This window comes from Rhea pennata, chromosome 5 (genome assembly GCF_028389875.1).
Source record: "Rhea pennata isolate bPtePen1 chromosome 5, bPtePen1.pri, whole genome shotgun sequence".
NCBI classification, from domain to species: Eukaryota; Metazoa; Chordata; class Aves; order Rheiformes; family Rheidae; genus Rhea; species Rhea pennata.
The window spans coordinates 58,792,341-58,798,691 of NC_084667.1; positions in this window are offsets into that span (position 1 = coordinate 58,792,341).

A 6,351-nucleotide genomic window follows, 5' to 3' on the forward strand; every position below is an offset into this window, starting at 1 on the left:
CCCCCTGCTGTAATACACACTCGCATATGGAGGTTTCTGCAGAGTGGCCACCTTTCCTATGCAAAGGGAAGGCTGAAGATGTGTGATTTTAAAAGCACATCAGGGAGTGAAGCATGCAGGGACAGGGAAAGGGTTTAAGTAAGAGCTCTGCAGCAGAGTTATTTTAACAAAAATTTACCCTCTTACTTCTAATATGTTTTTGATATTTAATATCAGAAAACTCTGGGTGATTATCTACTATGTTCACAACCTGAAGCCCTAACATATGAAGCCTTTGCACTACTGTTACTCTCTTGCTTTGTAGAAATTAATACACCTTATATTTGATGTTCAAGCAGCACCCACAGTGCAACCAGATTTTCTACCCCAAAGGCCTTTGTACTAGCGAATTATCTCTCTTGCTAATGTCTGATTTGTCTGAGATCTGAGTCTGCCATTGCCTAGCTTGGGCGATGCCTATTTGGGCTGAGGAGCTGTGCTGCCTGGGTTTTCTTTCAGTATATTTTGCCGTGTGATTTTATATAGTATGATATGCTTCACAGAAATGCCTCTGAAAATAATTAAATACCTGCAAATGAACTGCTCGCTCTTCTCTCCCCCTGACTCTGTAAGGACATTACTCAGTTGAATGCAACCAGAAAATTAAAGGACTGAGAACTTTCAATCAGTCTCAGGACTTGAATGATTAATTGTCTGAGAGCCCTTACAAGGTGACCTACAGGACAAACAAAAAGGTAGAGCCTCACCGCTAGGAACGAGCTGCAAGTCCGGGAGGGACAATAGCAATCCATAGAAAAGAGTGGGATGGGAGATGAAGAATCAAATTTAAAACAGTAAATTCACAAGGTTAATAAGGCCTCAGACTTGTGCATATTTATCAAATTTCCTTACTTTGCCTGAGCCAGCATGGCGGTCTGTGTTTCTAACACTACCTGACAACAGAGGCAAAAACCAGAAACTGGTCTTTTCTAGTCCATAGCAAAAAGATTTCTGATAAGACACATTGCTCTATATTTGCTACATAGATGGACAGTTGTCACAGCTCAGCTGATGAGGTAACTTGTTAAGGCATGCGAAAAATGTAGCATGCACACCATGAAGAATGTGATGATAGTTGAATCATCTGATTAATGCAGATACTTCCCTCTCTTTTATCATTACTTTGTGGCCTGCAAAAAATCATCTGAGACCTGGGTGCAAAATTATCTGAGACCTGTGGTGCAAAAAATTATCCAAGACCTAAGAGCCCTCATACCTTTAGGGTGTCCAGCCTTGGAGGAATGCACCTCAGTAAAAAATACTGAAGAAGTCCTCATCTGAGGGGAGATCAGTGGAAAGAGAGAGGTTGCAAACAGCTGCATGGCCTCCTGGGGCACAGAGACCCTGGGCTCCTTGGGGCTCTACTCTTCCCGTGCGGTCTACCAGCGAAGCATGACAGCCTGTGGACATGCATGTGGCTGGGATGGCCCCCTGACTGCGAGGAGACTGGAGGGAGACACACCTGGGGAAGACCCAAGGCACCAGGTGGCAAACCGGTGCTGGCCCTGGCTCAGTTCTCCACAAACATGCTGGAGCCAAGGTAGTTTCATCATGGCATGCTGTGCACAGCCCATGAGGGGGTTTGTCTGAGTTTCACGTGCATCTGAATCCTATTACTAATTGTTGTTTGTAATTATTAGTGATAATTTGTTAGTACTGGCAGTAAGGGAGAAAGCAGTTTAAGTACAGTAGCGGGGCTGAGTGATCAGCAGCAGATTAACATCATTTATTTGAGGGAAAAAAGATGAGTTTTGTTGAAAATCTGAATTTGACTTGTTTTCTCATGGCAATTAAAGTAATTGCCCTGAAAAAAAAACAGCTTATGATGCTATGGGAGGCAAACAATTAAGGACAGAAAATAGTCCTATATCTAGAGCCCAGATGTTGGGAGCTGTAATTTCTATTCCAAGACTGTAGAGACTGTGACTCAGCTTCCCCTGCACATTTCCCTGCAATGCGCCTCCGGTAGTGTTAGAGAAGTGTTCTAGTATCTGGAAGATGCAGGCAAATAATAACTTTTAAATGTACAAATTTAACATCTTGGCTCCGTTCCCCCATTGTGCGCTCTGCTCTCCCAGTCTACTGTGAACTTGAGCTCTGCTGTTTGTGAACTAGGTACTTCCAGGTCAAGATGGGAAATGCTGAGAGGCAGCAGGAGAGGCCAAATCTCCTGAGACTTTGGGCAGCATTTATAACGTCTGTAGGATATACTTTGGGGCTCAGGCTATAGATCACCATGGCGAGATCAGACCAAAAAGACACAGATGCTTCTGGGCAAACTTTGTTTTTTCCCACAGCTCTATGGGCTGATGGACAGGATGATCATAGCTCAAGTACCACTGAAGCCACCCACCCTGTGGTAATTGCAGGTCTAATCTGGGTGCATTTGGCTGAAATAACAGGTCAGATTCTGTCTGAGACCCAAGGCAGGGGCTTCTCTGAGGCAACACTGCTGGCAATGGGGCTTGCACATAGCATCCTCCATGAAACTGGTGGCAGCACATGTAGCTGGTGTCATCTGGGCCTCAGCAACAGCACATCTTCCTGAGTCTTTTGATCATGGATTTTTGTCTTGATACAGTGTCTGGAATGAGTATCCTTCCTACACTAGTCTTTCTCCAGCTCTGCAAATGCAAAACCCTTCTCCTGGGACCCAGAATTATTTCCATGATATTTGTTTAGTAAGGGCACCTATTCAGGACTTGAGGTCTCCTGGCACAATTAATCATACAATTAAATTCAATCTTAGCAACATTCAAATCAGTTCTGTAAGATTAATACTGGCTGATTGGTGATTATACTGTTCATCATCTAGAGAGCCTACCCACGTCCCTTTCCCAACATACTTTAGAAACCCTGCAGTACACTTCAGAAGTCACCAACATGAGGCTCATTTTCAGCCAGAGAAGCTGCACATTTCTCCTTCCAGGAGTCTACCTGGAGGATATCCCCATCCACACCCTATGCAGTCATAGCTGGTGTTTCAGCTGATCCCATGGTGGCAATGTGTCCATGGAGGGAAATTAATCCTCCACTGGGCACCAGTCCCAAGCTGCTGGGAGCCTCAAAGGCTAAAGACACCACTCAAAAGCCTGCCTGGAGCCCACCAGTTGACAAATGCAGATGCCAATTGCTTCAGTTGAACATTTTCTCTAGGGGCCACGGACACGTCTTGAGGCTGCAAAGGCATGGACCATACCAGAAGGATTCATATCAGAAAAGCAGGGTCATACTTCCTCACCAGATACATAGTAAAAAGCTAATGAAGGTATTGCTAGAAGAAGATCATCAGCCTGTTAATAAACTACATCCTCCACCTTGGACAGAAGAAGGAGAGTTTGTGCTGAAAACCCTAACCCTGCCCCCAGTCCCCAAAGGCCCTGTTATACATCAACATGAAGGAATGGCAGAGAGGCTCTGTGCATGTTTGTTCCTTAAAGTCCCTTGGGAAAAGACACAAGTGCCCACATCCCCTGCCATGGTTTCTGTGAGGAAAAGGAGCAAAGCGCCAGCTGCCTGCACCTGCCACTATCTGCAGGACACCAAGAGTGTTGAAGGCAGATAATGGCTTAACAATACTCACAAAAAAGTCTGGATTTACCAGACTATATGCCACCAGGAATAAATCTGCTGCCTGAGACTTCGAGGATCCTGTGTGGTAGAGACAGAAACTTCTTTGCTTCCTTGTGGTCACAAAAAAAAAATAGCTGTTTCCATAGAGCAGTCACTGACACCCCCTGCCCTGCATCTCCACTATGCCTTTTGCAGCTCCACTGTGAACCAAGGCAAGGTATGGAAACAAGAGAAAGGGCACCTGGGAACCACCTCAGAGGGAGCTGAGCTGAGAAGAAGAGAGGTGGAAGCAGTCCAGGGGGACAGGTAGGGGTGCAGCTGCCTAATCCTCTGTCTCAGTGTAAAAATCAAATCCTAAATGCACTGAATTACAGGAGAGGAGTAAACACCTGGCTGGTGTATGCTAAGGTCATTGTGGTTGTTGAGAAGCAGCCTGCAAGGTTTCATCAACACATAAATTGAAATGGCCACTTGGGAAGAAGCACATTAAGTCTAGTTTCTGCTTGAGACGCAGATAGCAAATGGATGTGGTTATAATGTCACTGGGGGCACTCTCCCCACCTATTCCCAGACTGTGGACAGCAGCAGGGAGAAACCTTCTATCAAAGTTCAGAGTGGCCCAGGAGCCAGGTTTCAGGAAAGACACTTCATAGCAGTAAATGCTTCATTGTTTGTTGGTAGCTTTGAAATCACTGGGCAAATATTAAGGTAAAGAGAAGAAGGTGCTTATTACCACACTCTGAATATTAACAGTGGAGTTGCTAGAGTTAGAGTTGGGTGTTCATAAATGAAAACCAAATGTGACAGTGCCAGTTAATTCAAATCAAGCCAAACTGAGTTTACAGCAGCTTCATAATGTTAGTTTCTCATTTCATCCAGTGGACAAGCTTGCACAGCCCCCGACTGGATCCTGCCTTCGTGGGAAAGCCTTTCCCAGGCATTAGCAGCACTGAAGAAGTGCCTGATACAGTACACAAGTTCCCTGATAGCTCTCTGGGGTTCTAGTTGCAGTGAAACCTTATTCCTAAGGATTTCCTTCAGTTCCACCCTATAACTTACTGGTCTCATCTCACCTTAGAGCCATTCTGTCATCAGACAAGAGTAACTCTTTTATGGCTGTTGGGGAACTCAGCTTCCATGATCAAACCACCAGCCCATTGCTACATACTACATTTTCAGCACACTTTATACACTGAATCAATATATTTCACATATATGTTCAAACTGATAGGTGTATTTTATACACACCTGTAAAACAAAAGAATGCAATTCAGAAGCAACTCTCATCTGAGAGAAGTCACGAACATTGCTTGTGTGACTGTGGCTCTGAGGTCAATGCCCATGATCCGAGCTTTGGGAAGCACTGTGGTAGTCATGCTTTCTCTGCACCCTTTGGAAGGAGCTGCCAACACTCCCAAATGGATTCAGTGGGATCCCAAACATGGATCATCCCATCCACTGACCATCCTCAGCTTGTGAAGAACTGAATACAGTCGTGCCAACACTGTCCCACTGGCGTAATTCAGCTACCTTTCAGCATTGCCCGCAAAAAAAGGGGGATGTATTTCTTTAAATCATTGACAGTTGATATTTTATTCCTCATCAGCCAAGCATGAATCGCCATGAATGAAAGGCTGAGCTCCTTGTTTCCCGAAAAGGAGGGAGATCAAAGGAAGGAGGAGGTTACACATCGTCTTGTCGTCCTCAGTCCATTGCCAGTAGGGTAGAGGACTCCAGCCCCTGTGGCCATCCCTCCTCTTGATGCTTCATATGCCCAGAGTGCTGTTTCCCAAGGGGGATGCTTGGGGGGAGGACAATGCTCCTTCTCACCACCCTTCCTGGGCCTTCCTCCCCCGCCTTGTCCCCCTAACTCTGTTAACCATCCTCCTACCAAAGGACTGCCTCACCTCTCTGAGGATGTTTTCTGCATCTCTCTCCTGCAACCTCTCTTCAGCATGTCAGAGGTGGGCTCCTGATGTATCCTGAGCAAAGGAGAGCCCCTTTTGACAGCCCAGCACTGGCTGAAGCACTGGTGTCATCTGCCCAACAGTCCCTGTGACCTCTCCTGTGACCCCTCTGGGTGAGGCGCTTGGGGGGGGACACTGTGCCATGCTGCCTGCACAAGAACGCATCCCAGCCACAGGCAGAAGTATCCAGCCTGGAAATTCACCTCTGCCTCCCAACCCCTCAAAGAATAAAAATTTTGTGACTGCTCTGAAATCAGTGCTTTCTCAGCAGGGACTGCTGAGGGATCAGGACCCCTGTGTGACACCATATCTGTGAGCAGGAAGGGGACATCTGCTCCCTTCTGGGGCTTTCTACCCCTGTGTGGGGGGGTCTGTGGGGTGCTGGGGCCATGTGCAACTAGGGCTTTGTGGGGCTATATGGGATACTGGGTCTGGCAATGTGCAGGGCTGCATGGGACTGGAGCTGTACGGGGTTATGTGGGACCAAGGCTGTGCACAGTCCTGGGGTGGTGCAGGGCCGTGTCAGGTGCTGGGGCCATTGGGAACTGAGGCTATGAAGGATGCTGGGGCTGTGCAAGGTGCTGGAGACATGGCTGGGCAAAACTGGGGCCATGTGGGACCAGGGTTGTGAGGGGCCATGCAGAACTGGGGATGTGTGGGGTGCTGGGGCTGTTTGGGGCTGTGTGCGACTTGGGCTGTGCAGGGTGCCAGTGCCATGCAGGATCTGGGTGGTGCAGGGTACTGGGGCCGCATGGGACCGGAGCCATGCAGG